The sequence below is a fragment of the Lontra canadensis genome, unplaced genomic scaffold, assembly GCF_010015895.1.
Source record: "Lontra canadensis isolate GAN:19392208 unplaced genomic scaffold, GSC_riverotter_1.0 scaffold58, whole genome shotgun sequence".
NCBI classification, from domain to species: Eukaryota; Metazoa; Chordata; class Mammalia; order Carnivora; family Mustelidae; genus Lontra; species Lontra canadensis.
The window spans coordinates 10,186,071-10,200,628 of NW_022631052.1; the positions used below are offsets into that span (position 1 = coordinate 10,186,071).

General features: G+C 55.6%; 1 protein-coding gene across 7 annotated transcripts in view; it reads right to left on the reverse strand.

The window, feature by feature from the left end:
• PITPNM2 (phosphatidylinositol transfer protein membrane associated 2) overlaps nt 1-14,558 on the reverse strand; it is a 132,806-nt gene that overhangs the window by 100,195 nt on the left and 18,053 nt on the right. For 5 of the 7 annotated variants that reach the window (XR_004384867.1, XM_032876405.1, XM_032876406.1 and 2 more), the window contains exons 1-2: nt 1,967-2,082; nt 1,533-1,639 (exon numbers count right to left, since the gene is read on the reverse strand). The gene's annotated coding sequence lies outside the window, so the exon portion shown is untranslated. Of the gene's footprint in view, nt 1-1,532; nt 1,640-1,966; nt 2,084-14,558 lie in introns of those variants that run through there. The other 2 variants (XM_032876408.1, XM_032876403.1) reach the window with 2 other exon arrangements.

A 14,558-nucleotide genomic window follows, 5' to 3' on the forward strand; every position in this document is an offset into this window, starting at 1 on the left:
AAAGTGGGGGCCCCCAGAGAAGAGGGCCACAAGGCCACCATCTCTAAAACCCCAGAACTGGGGGACGCAGCTACTCGGAAGGGAAAGAACTGCCTTCTGGGGGGGAAGGCAACAGGAAGCGAGGCGCTGTCGTCAGAACTTGGGCTTCGTGGGCAGAACAGGGCTCATGAGGCCCCTCGGCCAGGCCGCCCTCAGGCGCCCTCGGGGAGGCTCAGGAGCAGGCCTGCGGTCCCCGCCAACCCTCCCCCCGCCACCCCCAGCTGCTGAGGCTCTGAGACTCTCGGAGAGTGAATTAAAACAAGACAACAAAACAAAAAGACAACAGAGGACTCTCTCCTCTTCACACTTGCAGGCCTTTTCACAGCAACTAAAAAGAATGAGCAATTACAACGCACACAGCCTGTGGTGCCAACACAGAAACACAGGAGCGAGGGGGGCGCTCGGCGGAGGTCTTGTCTGCCGTGCCCTGCTCCCCAGCGAGGACCAGAGGCCCAGAGGCCACAAGGGGCTTACCTGGGCCAGAAGGCGAGGAAGGGTAGAGCCTGGACCCCATCCTTCAGGGAAGCCCCTGCCATATTTGGAAAAACATGCCGTGTGCTCTAGGGTCTAAACTTGGGGTCCAGTCCCAAGCCCGCCCCAACTATCTGTGCGACCTTGAAGCAGACACTTGCCACCTCTGAGCCTCAGCTTCCTTGTGTGACATGGGATCCTCGGATGCTGTGGGCTTAGTGGAGCTGGTGCGCACAGAGTGTTCAGGGAGGGACACTGGCATTACCCACCCCCCAGCCTCTTCACCCTGTCAGGTTAGTCTCTCCAGATGGGACATCCGTTCTCCTTGTCCCCAGATTTCCAACTAGCTGATCAGCGCTCAGGGAGAGGGGTGCCTTGGGGTTTAGAACAAGAAAAGGCAACACCACTTTACCTGTTCTACCCACCAAAGGCCTTGGCAGGACAAGAAGGGGACAGGGTGAGGCCTGTGCCGGAAACCCAGGGACAGGAAATGGGATGTGATGGACAAGATGCCCAGGGGGACCCAGGGCAGGAGGGGAAGAGCTACGCACTGGGAGGCCCGCCAAGGCCACCGCTGACTCCGTGGAGGGCCTCAGACACGCCATGGCCCGCCCCCCGCTCAGTTTCTCACCCAGTCCGTGTCACTGACTACCGCTTGTGGGGAAGGCGGCGAGGCAGCACCCAGCCCCTGCCCTCTGCCAAGGCCTAGGAGCCCTGTTTCCTGGGAGTGGGGACCCCAGAGTGGGCCAGGGGCTCCAAGAGAAGAGAGGTCCCTCAGGGCACACAGTACAGCAGAGTCACAAGGGCCTCCCAAATGGGGTGTTTCGTTTCCGGAATCTAAAGGAACCACAGACAGAACATCAGTCCTACCTACTTAGTGACGAACAATCAATATTTGCAAGAAGCGGGATCGATTCGTACAATCTACCCCATTAATCAGATAAAGTCAGATGCTTAAGGGAGAGGAAACAGCAGGAGAGCCCCTGCACCCCCAGACCCCAAAGCCAGTGGGCGGTCCTTACCTGTGGGTCCGTGGGAGAAGGCTCCCTCGATGTCCTGATGCAGGAGGAGGGATGACTCGCTAGGCACACGGAAGGGTGTCGGCGACCAGGACTCACGTGTCAGCATCCTGCAGGGAGAACCCAGTGGGGGAGGACGTGAGACACCAGCTGTTCCAGTCACTCAGGGCAACCCAGCCGGGAAACCCACAGGGCCCGGCTTCCTCCTGAGCAATGCCAGAGACCCGGAAATCTAGCTGTGCCAAGGGGAGAGGACAGGGAGGCTGAAGGAGTCTGCTCTCCACAGAGGGACCCGATCTAGGATGTGGTCCCAGAGGCTGATGCACCCAGTGCTGCCCCGGGCTCCCTCTGCTTCAGAAGAGAACCAGGACCCATACCCCCAGCGTGCAGGACTTGCCCGGCCCAGAGCTCTCAGCCCCAACCCCGATATTGTTCACCTATCAGTCTCTGGGATGGCAGGACCCCAGGCTGCAGAGGGGGTGGCCAACGGAAGAGAAGCAGGGAACAGCAGCCTAGACCTCTTGGCCACCAGCCGGGAGCATCCTGATGCCCAGGGCGGGGACATAAGCAGCGTCATGGGGCGATGCAAGTCCCTGCAGCTGGGCGGCGTGTAACTGGAGACCCACCTCTGCCAGATATCCGGAGACCAGAGACAAACACAACACGACAGAAAAGGTGGAGAAATGGATTTCTGGGGCGTCCTGGGTGCAATCAGCCTCCAAGACATCAGCAAATTCACAGGCACAGCTGGAGCCGCCTCCCAACCCGGGGTTCCCACCAGGGCCCACATCTGCAGCTCAACACACTTCTCATTTTTCTGACGCACTTGCCTGACCCCACACAGAGCCCAAGTAGCTGGCAGCAGCAAGGGGTAGGCTTTCCCCTGACCATGACCAGAAGACAGCCCCACCCCCACCCCCGCCAGCTCCAGAGGCCATAGAAGTCATGGTTCTCTAGGAACCAATTCTCAGCTCCAGAGAGGCCCCTGCCAAGGGCTGAAGCCAGGCACCGGTGGCTCCAGGGACACCAGCCCAGGTCCGCAAGGCTGTCACTGTCTGCCATCCTGACAGAGGCAAAAGCAAAGCGAGGGGCATTCCGTGCAGGCTTGGGACAGCAGGAGTGGTTAAGTGCCGAATGAGGGCACAGGCAGCGAGAGTTCAGAGGAGGGAGAGAATCTAACTGGGGACGGCACAGCAGTGGGAGGTGTGGCTGCGAGCAGTGGAGACCAGCTTTTCACACGCCCACCCTCCGCAGTGCCGGCCCACACTCCCGGAGGAGCCACGGCCGGTTCTGCCAAGTCCGCTTCGGGCCAGGCCTGCAGGATTGGAGGCTGCATCTCCGCCCATCCCCGGCCGCACCCCCATATACGCGCTCGGCCCACAACCTGCAAAATGTCTCAGGGGTCCTGGGTCCCCAGCTGGGCAGGCGGGGGGAAAAGGGGGCTCCAGCTTCTCTCCCCCAACGGTCCAGCGAATTCCCCAGCTTGACACACACACACACACACACACACACACACACACACACACTCGCCCTCCCTCCCTCCCTGTGGTTTCTCCGTCTTGTTTCTTTGCTTCCACCACAAAACCTCTAAACCCAGTGTGAGGTCAGTGTACGTCTCCCCCTGTTTCAGAGGTAAGGAAGCCCGCGGGGAGGGAAGGGGGTTCACCATGGTAACACGCCAGTCGGTGGCAAGCCGGCTTCTGAAGGCCGGGCCCTCTCCACTCCACCGTGACGCCTCTGGTGGGTGAGAAGGTCAACTGTGACTCAGCCCAGCAGAATGAGATCGGCGGGGGCTGCGAAAGAAAAATGCGCACTCCTTACAGCGAGGTGCACCGTGGGGAAATCATTTTACTGACCAAAAAAAGCATTTCAAGTCCGAAAAGGGAATGCAGGCTCTGCTCAAGGAGGGAGGAGGCTGCTCGGGGAAGCTCTAGGGACCTGGGGAGGTTGGGAGTGGGGAGTGGGGCACAAGTCACTGGAATGAAACTGGAAGACACTGCCAGGTGAGGCATGTTTCCTCCTGGGACCCTGCACATGGAAGGCGAAAAGCCCATCAGCCCATCTCTGAGGGGAGGGGAGAAATCACGATAAGACACAAGCCGTGGCTGAGAGCTACTGCAGGCACCTTCCACGTGCATCTGTCCTTATGGTCTGGGAGGGGTGGGAGGGTGGGAGGGTTCAGGAACCGAATGAGGCCAGGTGGTGTGTTTGTTGCTGATGACCAGGAATGAGAAGAAAACACGTGACGCCTTTAAGTTTTTCTCCCCAGTTTTACTGAGATAGAGTCGACAAAACGGCGATGTTCGACCCGCTGGGGAGAATTCCCACCATCGCCTTAACGACCACATCTGTCACCTCACAGAGCCACCCTTTTTCGGAGGGGGGAGGGGGGAGGACACTTAAGTCCTATCCTCTGTGCGCATCTCAGTGACACAGTACGGCCTCCTGACCCTACTCAGGTCCTCTCCTTTACGTTTCCAACCTAAATCTTCACCACGCCTCTTGAACCATCTGGGAGACGGCCAGGGGGAGGTGGGGAAAAAAAGGAAGAAAGAAAACCCACCTTTCAGAGGAGCCAGAAGCACTTTCCTGAAAACTTCGCGCATCCCTGACTGGTCGCAGTCAGTGGACGTGAATTAGTAAGCGAATCTGTTTCTCTATGCAACTTCTATTAATAGGATATCGGTCTCTTCTCATCCTCACTAAATAAATGTCAAACAAACACTTAAAGAATACCGGTTTGATGGGGAGCCAGATTACTAGCTTGCCCAGACGTCTGTATGTCTCAGGCTGGCCCGGGTTGAAAGCAGAAGTTCCAAACGAGTGGGTAGCATAACTGAAGTCAAACACTGTGGTTTCCATCCCCCGTCGACATGGAGATGGGGAGGCAGGTGGCAGAGGAGCAAGCACAGACGGACAGATGCGGAGGGAGGGCTGCGGGCCGGGGGCCAGGCCACCGCAGCCTCTCTGTCCATCCCGAGGATGGCTCCTCGGTTCCTGTCTTACTGAGACACAATCAGCAGGCCCCACGCTCACCCCTTCAAGGTGTACAATTCAGTGTGTTTAGCGAAGATACACGGCGCCCCTGCGCTCTCTGGCTCCAGGACACTTCCTTTGGCCCCAAAGACAGACCCGCACCCATTATCACTGTGCGCCCCCGCTCCCCCTCGTCCCTGGCCAAGGCCAACCCGCTTTGGTGTCTGTGGGTGCGCCAGTTCCAGGCATTCCATAGAAACGGGCGTGTGCCCGCGGCCTTCCGTGTCTGAGCACGGTGTCTGGCAGGGTCCCCGTGTCGCAGCAGAGGGCGGCATGTCCTTCTTTCTCTGGCCACATCACAGCCAGCTGGACGAGCTCTCCCGTCCGGTTGAGCTGCTCCTGCTGTGGGGCTGCGGGGACCAGAGCGGCTGTGAGCTTCCACAGACAAGCTTCTGCGCGCAGCTGTGTTTGGTTCTTTGGGGTCTACACCTAGGGGTTCCTAACGTAGTCATAAAATGACCTACGACAAACAATACGGGTACGAAAGGGTCCAAGCCTGAGTTTCAGTCTTGTCCCAGCTCCTCTCCCCAAGAGGAGATACGGATTCTGGGTTGATTCCCCCAGAGGCAGCCCACACACACCCGCACACACATGCACGTGCACGCACACACATGCACACAGGTGTGTGTTGCACACAGGCAACCAGGAGAGGCTGGAGTCAGCCTCGTACGCTTTTGGATGAGTAGCGGGGCGGGTGCACGTCCCATCTGAGGCCCCCCGAGCAGAGAAGAGCTAAGGCGGCTTGGGGGTGCCGAGGGGAGGCCTGGGGGTGGTGGGCTCCACCCTCTCTCAGCTCCGTGGCCTCGAGCAACTTAACCTGTGTGCTTAGTCTCCCTGAGACTCAGCTTCCTTATCTGTAAAAGGGGAGCGGACATGGGTACCGACATCACAGAACGGCGGAGCGGGCAGAGCACCCGCGCTAGGCGCCAAGCCCGGCCCGTGGGAAGTGCTCCGTGTTTGCCGCACCGCGGTTCCTACTGCTGCTCCTTCCTCTGACCCAATCCTCGGTTTCCCCATCTGGGAAATGGGGGTGGGCATCTCCTATGCAGAGATACCATGTGGAACACACGAGACCCCTGGGCAAGGGCCCAGCGTGCTACATTTCAGAGTGGCCGGCGCTCAGGAAAGTCAGGCCGCCTACACGGCGTCCCTGCACCCCGGCCTCTGGCTCCAGGCCCCTGTGCTAGGAGATGCCAGATCTCCCTGCTCCAACGCCTGCAGCCCTGACTTCTCCCCATGCTGCGAGAGAGCAGCTGAGCTCCCCACACCCGCCCACCCGTAGGCACAAAGGGGGTGCGGGCCTCTTGGACCCCACATTGGGGGACTGGGACAGTCGCTGGATTTCTTATTTCTTGTCCCTTCCCCCACCCCCCAACACCCTCCTTCCGGATCCTTCTTTCTGCTTTCTCAACAGACTCTCTACTCCGGAGCTGAGCTCCCTTCTCTGAATCCCAGACTGTGGAGGCAGCAGGGAAACCCTCAAGGACCTTTGATGCTGAGAGCCCTCGAGCGAGGAAGGAAGCATTAGCAGGCCCATCAGAAAGCTGTTAGGAGCAATTTTCCTCCCAGCTGGCAAAAGGCAAAGCAGAGCCTGAGGAAGCATCTTCCCGGACCTGGGAAGGCAGATCAGGGAGGAGAAACGGAACAATGCTTCCTTGGGCGTGTAAAAGTTCACGGGGGAGAAAACCAGCGTGCGTGCGCGCGCGCACACACACACACACACACACACACCAAAAAGGAGAAATTCTTAGCCCGCAGCAGTTGGTAGCATTATGTAAAATTCCAAGCCCACAAAAATATCATTTGGATGATAAAAAGTTAAATTTAGCTAAGTACAGAGTGACTAATACTATGAGGGACAGGCAGCACCCCCAGTTGCCTGGAGCTGATACAGCTGGCTTCTAGAAACTTCTGACAAGTAACCAGGGCCTGGTGCGGCGCAGAATAACAGATTATATAATAGGAGGCCCAGCCATCAGTGATACAAAATAGACAGTGAGCGCCGCCGCCGCTGCCACCGCCTCCCGCCGGGGAGTTTCTCCAGCAGAACCGCACCTCTGCACGCCTGGGCCACGGGTCCCAGAGGGGAACCGGGCCTTGGGGGGGCTGTGCGAGCAGGCCCACCTGCCTGTGCCGCAGAGATCTGTCCTGGGCCTGGTGGTGGTGGGTGGTAACCGCACCAGCCCCAGGGAGCCGCCGCCTCACGGAGTCCCAGCCCCATGAGCCTCAAGCCCCAAGACCTGCCCCAACCGACAGAGCGGGCGGGAGGTAGCATGGTGCCAGGTTCAGGCCCACGCGGTGGGGAAGGGCTGGCTAAGAACTGGAGGCACAGTGGCTCCAACAGATATCTGCACACCTCTGTTCACGGTAGGAAATGGGGGGCACAACCCCAGAAAGGGTGCATCCCCGGATGAATGGAGGAACAAAGCGTGGTCCCCACACAGTGGGGTAGGGCTCAGTCTTCAAAAGGAAGGCCCTTCTGGATGAGCCCGGAGGACACTGTGCTGCGTGAAACAAGCCAGCCACAGATGGATAAATACTGTGCGGTTCCCCTCCCTAAGGTGCCCTGAGGAGTCCCGTTTGCAGGGGCAAAATGTGCAAGGGTGGCCGTGGGGCTGGAGGAGGCGGAGGAGGAGTTGCGCAACAGGGACAGAGGAGCCTCAGCCTTGCGAGACAAAAGAGTTCTGGAGGTGGGGGTGGGGTGGGGCAGGGTGGGCGAAGGTACCTAACGGACCAACCGGACACTTAAAAGTGGCTACAGTGGTCAATTTTATGTTACGGGTATTTTACTACAATAAAAATTAAATTAAAAAGAGGTGGCAGCGGAGGAGGCCTGCGCACATCTGCGTTTGTGCTCTGGGGGGGAAGCAGCCACCATAGAGGAAGCCCAGCTCTCTGGAGATCCCATGTGAGGAGCCCAAGCCAGCCGTGGGGAGCAGTGATGAGGAGGGGAACCGCCCACCCAGCCAAGAGCTCCAGCCGGAAGAGCCAAGTGGCAGCCCTGACAAATGAGCCACGGGAGTGGGGCCACCGCGGGTGTGGATCTCACACCCCAGGCAAGCTGTCGGGGCTCACACCAGCGAAGCAGAGAAGAGCTGTCCCCACCAAGCCCCGCCCAAACTGCCATGTGGTAAGGAGATAAAACGATTGCTATTTTAAGCCCCCAAGTTGGGGCACTGTGTCGCAGAGAGGGGTGACTGACACAGTGGCCAGGATCTCCGATGGCTTTGCAGGAAATGCCTGTTCCTAATGTGAGACGGACGGAGGCCTTTCACATGCTCACAGGTGGGTCACAAGGACAAGACAGCGTCTGAATAAGTTCCCGGAGGAGACTCCTTTTCTCCTCCCCACATCCCAACGGAACACATGCTGAAATCAAACAGTGGCTGTGAAGGCCGGGGTCTCTCCAACGATCTGTCAGAGCAGCCAGGCCTTCTGTTGATGGATTCGACCGTCCTGTCCAGAGCAGGGGTGTGTACACGGGGCACAGAGACCTCCCTGTGTGCACGCAGGGGGACTGACCCCAGGGGTGGGGCTGAGACCAGAGTTCTCGCTAGGCTGACTCTGGCCGGGTCAGTTCCCACCTCCAGGATCCCTTTCATCATGTGTCCAGTGAGGAGGCTGACCTCTAAGGGGCCTCTCCATCCAGCCCCAACATGCTGCAACCTTCTAGTTTTGGCAGAAGGGAGGGTGGAAACATAATCCAGAACACTGAACACAAGCCAGAGGGCCGACACCGAGATTGACAAGGCAGGCACACGCACTCCTCCAGCTCTGCCCCCTGAGAACCTGCTCTCAGCTTTGTGTCCTTCATGGTTCGTTCCTTCCCTAGTGCTTCCTGTGCCACTCTGGCTTGGTCCATTTTCCTCTACCTAAATGACAACTATAGCCCCCAGATTCAAGTTGGGACTGGGAGAGTAGTTCTATGAGTAGGGGAACATACACTCCTTCCAAGCCAGACCCCTAAAATGCCCAAGTGATCCTCAACGCCCTCACCAGCTGACTGCCAGGTCCAGTGGAGGACCCAAAGAGCACCACAGGGAGTGGCAGAAACAGCACAGGAAAGGATGCTGGACCCCCGAGTCACTGCATGGAGGCCATCCCCAGAGCATTCAAGTCAACTGCAAGACTGAGAACAAGCCTTTATTGGGATGAGCCGCTGAGATGATTATGTCTGCTTGTTATAGCAGCTAGCGTTACTTATGCTAACTAACACATTCACCAAACCGTTACTACGGGTCAGACATGTGAAGGACGCATAAGAGAATCGGGCCCAGGCCTGATCTTGACCCTCTCTACGTCACCGACCTAGGTAGCATTTCAGAGAGGTCAGATACCCACTCGTCCGCACCCAGCAATCATGTGCTGAACACACCATGAGGGCATCTTCAGGATCCAAGCCCCACTCATACCACGTGCTTCCAACAACCCTACAACCTAGGTTCGCCTCCTCACAGCACTAGAAGAGTAAAGAAAGAAGCCAAAAAGGAAGGAGAAAACCTATCCTAAGACTCCTGAGGATAATCTATAAGCAAATGAGTAACAGTTTCAGCTGTGTGCTTCCTGGTAGGCACAGCAAAGAGGGAAATCCACCAGGCCACGGAGCTCTCGCTAACAGTGAGAAACATCCTGGTTCCTGCTGAGAAACCAGCGTTTCCCTGCTAAGAGCTCTAAGGGAATGCTCCCTGGGGTCTCCATGGAAAGGACTCGGTGTTCGGGCAGGAGGCAGCGGGAGGAGGCCGAGCTCGCCCTGAGAGCCGTCCCCTCCTGCTGTAGCCCCACTGGCTCTCGACTGCGGTGAGCTCCTGAGTAATTCCTCCTCCACAGCAGCACACGATGACGGTGGAAGCGAGTTACCCACCCTACCACCTACGGGCTGTTGAGGCGATGCAGTAACTATTGTCAGACACGTGCCCGGCCTTGGTGCTGACGGAGGCTCATCCCTCGGCCCCGTGCCCAGCTCGCTCCCAACCAAAGGGGGGACCCAAGAGAGGGGTCCACAGCCCGAGTCTCAGCCCCTGCAGGCGGGGCGCCGAGCTCTCAAACTCCCACCCTCTGCTGTGTCTGGACTGAGCACCGATAATAAGTCTCCCTTCCATCCATCAAGGACGCCTTCAGGCCTCGAGGGCTCCAGGCAAGACTTCGCTCAACAAGACCACTCAACTCTGCAGCCACTTTTGGGGGGGGAGGAGGAGGCTTCTCCAGGGATCCCGTGGGGCTGCGGCAGTGTCTGGAGCTGCTTCTGCTGAAGCTTTGTCACCCTCAGGGGTGGTGGGGCAGGGACGGGGCTCTGGGGTCATGGTTCCAGGAGGACAGAGGATGGTGGCCTGCACCTTGCCTGAGTGAGAACTTCTTCCTTCTGTCCGTGGGGCTCTGCTGAATTGTGATACCAAGCTGAATTTCTGGGTTGGCATGAAATGTTTTCCTTTTTTAAAGAAATACGGGGACGGGGCACCTGGGTGGCTCAGTGGGTTAAGCCTCTGCCTTCGGCTCAGGTCATGATCTCAGGGTCCTGGGATCGAGCCCCGCATCGGGCTCTCTGCTCAGCAGGGAGCCTGCTTCCCCCTCTCTCTCTGCCTGCCTCTCTGCCTACTTGTGATCTCTGTCAAATAAAATCTTAAAAAAAAAAAAAAAACAATGAAATACAGGGTGTCAGGTGGGCTGTTTTATTATTATTTGCTCAATTTTAGTAAAAGCAAAAAAGTACCATTTGGAGTCTGTTCAAAAGTAACGACTTTCTTGATGGCAGGCGTACGCTCGCTGCCTACTCGCGGAGCTGGGTCAGCTCTGGGATCACAGCGGCCTGCGAATCTGGTAGGTCATGCCACCTTCCTGACGAACGTGAGTCAAATGGAAACTCGTCACAGGTGCCTGGGTGGCCTCCCGTGGTGGCTTCGAGCTGTGACAGAGGCTTTCAGATGGGTGCACCGTAGGGGAGGTGGGGCTGTGTTTCCGTCAACCACGAACCCACACCGCTCCGGGCTCTTTCACTGCTCTTTAACCCTCTAAGACCTAAAACACCCCAGACAGGGTGTTCAGGGCCTGGGTAGCCACGCAGCCACCTCGCCTCCTGGAATTGGAGTTTGAGCTGTGCAGTGTGGCTGAGACTGTGGCTCGAAGGGACCGCAAATGGGTCGCCCAGTCCTAGGGTGGCTGGTCAGGACATGCTGGCCCCGATCAGGGGGCTCTCCGTGGTCTCAGAACCAACCCAGGGGCCTGCTCTTTCCTGGAATGCGTGCCTCGCTCTCTGCAAGCAGGGTGAGGACCAGAGACCCACACATGGACCGAGGACCCATGGCCAGACACGCCGCGAGACCCATTTTCCACCGAAGCAGCATTGCCTGCATGAGTCAGCTTGCGCACACAGCCTCTAATAGCCGAGGCTCGACTGGTCACACCCCAGCACCTCAAGGAGGCTGTGGACAGTGCAAAAAGCTAGGCGACCTCTCTGGGATGCTCTTCCATGCAGGTCAGGTCCCTGGAGCCCTAGCACCTACTCAGCACCTCCAAGCGGTCTCAGCAGACGTCGACTCCCCTCCACAGCTTCTAGGTGGGACAAGGCAAATGCTCTTTTTGCAAACGTTATCAGAGCCACTGGGGACACAAGAGTATGGTGACAAAGATTGCACCCAGTCCCTACTTGCCAGCGGCATTCATACCAGGCTCAGAAAACACCCAGCAGCGGGCCAGGGACAAGCTTCTTATCTCATTTCCAAGACAGCGCCTCAAGATGGGCCAGGTCAGCTTCAGGCCCTCACGTCAGAGACGGGATCTTTTCAGGGACCACAGAGCCCTTACAGGCCCAGCCGAGCTCTGTCCCCAGGGAGGTCTCTGTCTCCCACCCTCCACGTCTCCAGACTGGCTCTCACACCCCAGTGGGAGGTCAGCACCGGCCACCATCAAGCTCTTGCCAGTTCAAGGACATGAGAACACGGTTAATGAAGCAAACTGTTCAAAAAACCCCATATATTCTCTTTTCGTTCTTAGATTAGGTCTTTCCTATTTTTTAGTGTCCTCTTCATGAGAGAGAACGCTTGCTTTTCTGTGTATGTGGTTAATCACAGAGGACACAAAATTTAACATCTTAACCATTTGTGGAAACATCACCACCATCCCTCACCAGAAATGTGTCATCCTCTGTACCCCTTAAAACATCTGTGGGTCGTATAGCTCTTTAAAAATAATGTCCTGTGGCACCGGGGTGGCCCAGTCGTTAAGCGTCTGCCTTGGGCTCAAGTCATAATCCCAGGGTCCTGGGATCGAGCCCCACATCGGGCTTCATGCTCAGCGGGAAGCCTGCTTCTCCCCTTCCCACTCCCCCTGCTTGTGTTCCCTCTCTCGCTGTGTCTCTCGCTGTCAAATAAATAAAATCTTAAAAAAAAAAAAAACATAATGTCCTTACTTTAGCAAAATTATTTTGTAATTTTACAGGTCCTGGTGTCATTTTTAAAGCATCTTCTCAGATCCTTGGTAATGGACAAGTTGACAGAGGAGGGGGCGACCCCCCACCCCGGGAAGGCACCACCTGCCGGGAGGAATCAAGGGCCCCCTCCCCTGCCATGTACAAGTGGGCACCTAATGGGAACCGGCGTCCTTAACTGGCTGTGCCAGGAACTCTGCTGGAGCCGCCCTTTGCGGTGGAAAAGGCTCTCACATGGTTTTCTCCAGATTTTCATTTTACTTAAAAGCTCTTCCTTGCCTGGGGTTTTGAGGTTAAAAACCACCGCCTCGCACTCACACATCGTAAGTGGGAGTGTAAATCGGTACCACCCTTATGGAGAGCACTCTAGCAGCAGCTATGGGAAACAGCTCACTTCTGGGAATGCGCTGCGCGGACGGGAGAGGAGGGTGTTTGCGTGAATACCTCCGTCCCTGCTCGGAGACTGGCTGCGGCCGCCTCTGCCGTTACGATACACAACTCCGTGAAACGGATTTAACTAACCACGAGTCCTCCACAAAGCCCATTGTTAAAAAGGCCTGGGCAAGCTAAGTGAGCCACCAGAGGACCACCGCCACGATTTACCAACTGTTAAGTCAAAACAGCAGGAGCCCAGCGGTGGGCGGCCCTTTGTGTGCGGTTTTCTCCGAAGTAACATATATTTGTCTACGCAGAGACTCTTCCCAAGAGTACACACATGCACTAGACGTGGCGAGGGGAGTCACCCCTGGGGAGCAAAACAGGGAAACGGCGGGCCAGACTACACACACATCAGCTTGGTACCAAGTGTAAGGTCTTTGTGAATCCAAACAATGGTTTTCATATCAAGTATGGCCTTTATCCTCTATTTTGTTTTAGTTTTATTTTTAACTAACCGTCACGCCCAATGTGGGGCTCAAACTCACAACCTTGAGTTGACTGACTGAGCCGGCCAGTGGTTCCGTCCTTCCTCTCTTTTACTATTTCATCATAACCGATGAGTGGTTTTTCTTTTTAAAGATTTTATTTATTTATTTGACAGAGACAGAGATCACAAGTAGGCAGAGAGGCAGAGAGAGAGGGGGAAGCAGGATCCCCGCTGAGCAGAGAGCCTGATGCGGGGCTCGATCCCAGGACCCTGGGATCATGACCTAAGCCGAAGGCAGAAGCTCTGACCCACGGAGCCACCCAGGTACCCCATAACCAATGAGTTTTAAGTTCTCATAAATCAAAAAATTTACCTAATTTATTTTTAAAACGCGGCTAATGCCTGGCATAATGTCACATACAATTTTTTGTGTGCGTTTTATAATTTTTATAATAAATGAAAAAGTAAGTAGATGATTAAGTGAAAGAATAGTGAAGAAAAGCATTTGAAAAATTATAAATGTTCTTTGAAGACTAGAAAGCTGTGAGTCTTGAGTTGTTAGGAAAGGAAGAGAGTGGAAACACCATGGTTGATAACTGATTATCTTGGTAGAAAAAGCAGACTCATTAGAGGAAGATACACACCACGGACAGCACGGCTAAGTTGCTGTTAGAAATTTACTGGAGAAGAGGGCATCTGCTGGGCGCCTGGGCAGCTCAGGAGCATCTGCCTTCAGCTCAGGTCATGATCCTGGGGTCCTGGGATCAAGTCCTACAACGGGCTCCCTGCCCAGCAGAGATCCTGCTTCTCCCTCTGCCTCCATTTCTCTCTCTCTCCCTGTCTCTCATGAATAAATAAATAAAATCTTTAAAAAAAAAAAAAAAAGAGGGCATCTGGTTGGCCCATTTGAAAGAGTTTGAGACTCTTGATCTCAGGGTTGTGAGTTCAAGCCCCACACTGGGTATAGAGATGACTTAAACTAATTTGTTTTTAAAGGGAAGTTTATTAAATGAGAGTTTTTTTTAAAGTTTAGTAACTATATATTTTTTAAAAGCCAACATTTATCATTTCTTTTGATACAGCAGAATGCAAAGAAAATAACAGGTGGTCCAATGGTTTTCAAATATTTTTAAGACCATATTCCAGTCTACCTTTTAATTGCATGAACCACATACTCCTAAAGAATCAGAAAGTAGATCAAAAAGCCATCAGTTTCCAGGGAGGCAATAACACTTTTTAAAAGCTCCCCAGGGACTGGTGCAAACCCAGCTTGGGAACTCTTGCCTATTAACCTCCACGACCCCATCTGCCAGCGGGCAGCAACCCTGACCCTTTAGAAGCTAGCTGACCAGCAGCGCAAGGCCACCGGGCCGCCAGGACAAAGCTGTCACAGAACCCAAGAACTTCAGTCTTTAGAAAGTTACACTGGCCCCACAGGGCCTCATACAACCACCATGGCTAAACTAAGGCAAAAAATTAACAGCAGCAAAACCACACCAAGGAAAGAAAAGGAAAAGAGAACGGCAAAATGGAAGGCTACCTAATAAGGAATTAGTGGGAGCCGGTGGCAGCCACAGCCCGGCCCACCCCTCTAAGCAGTCCTGCTCCCGTGGCCAAGCTCCATCTGTGTCCTTGTGGGGCTGGCTTGAGAGGGAGTCAGCCATCCCTCAGAGACTGAATTACACCTAATGTCCCCCGTTCAGCAAAG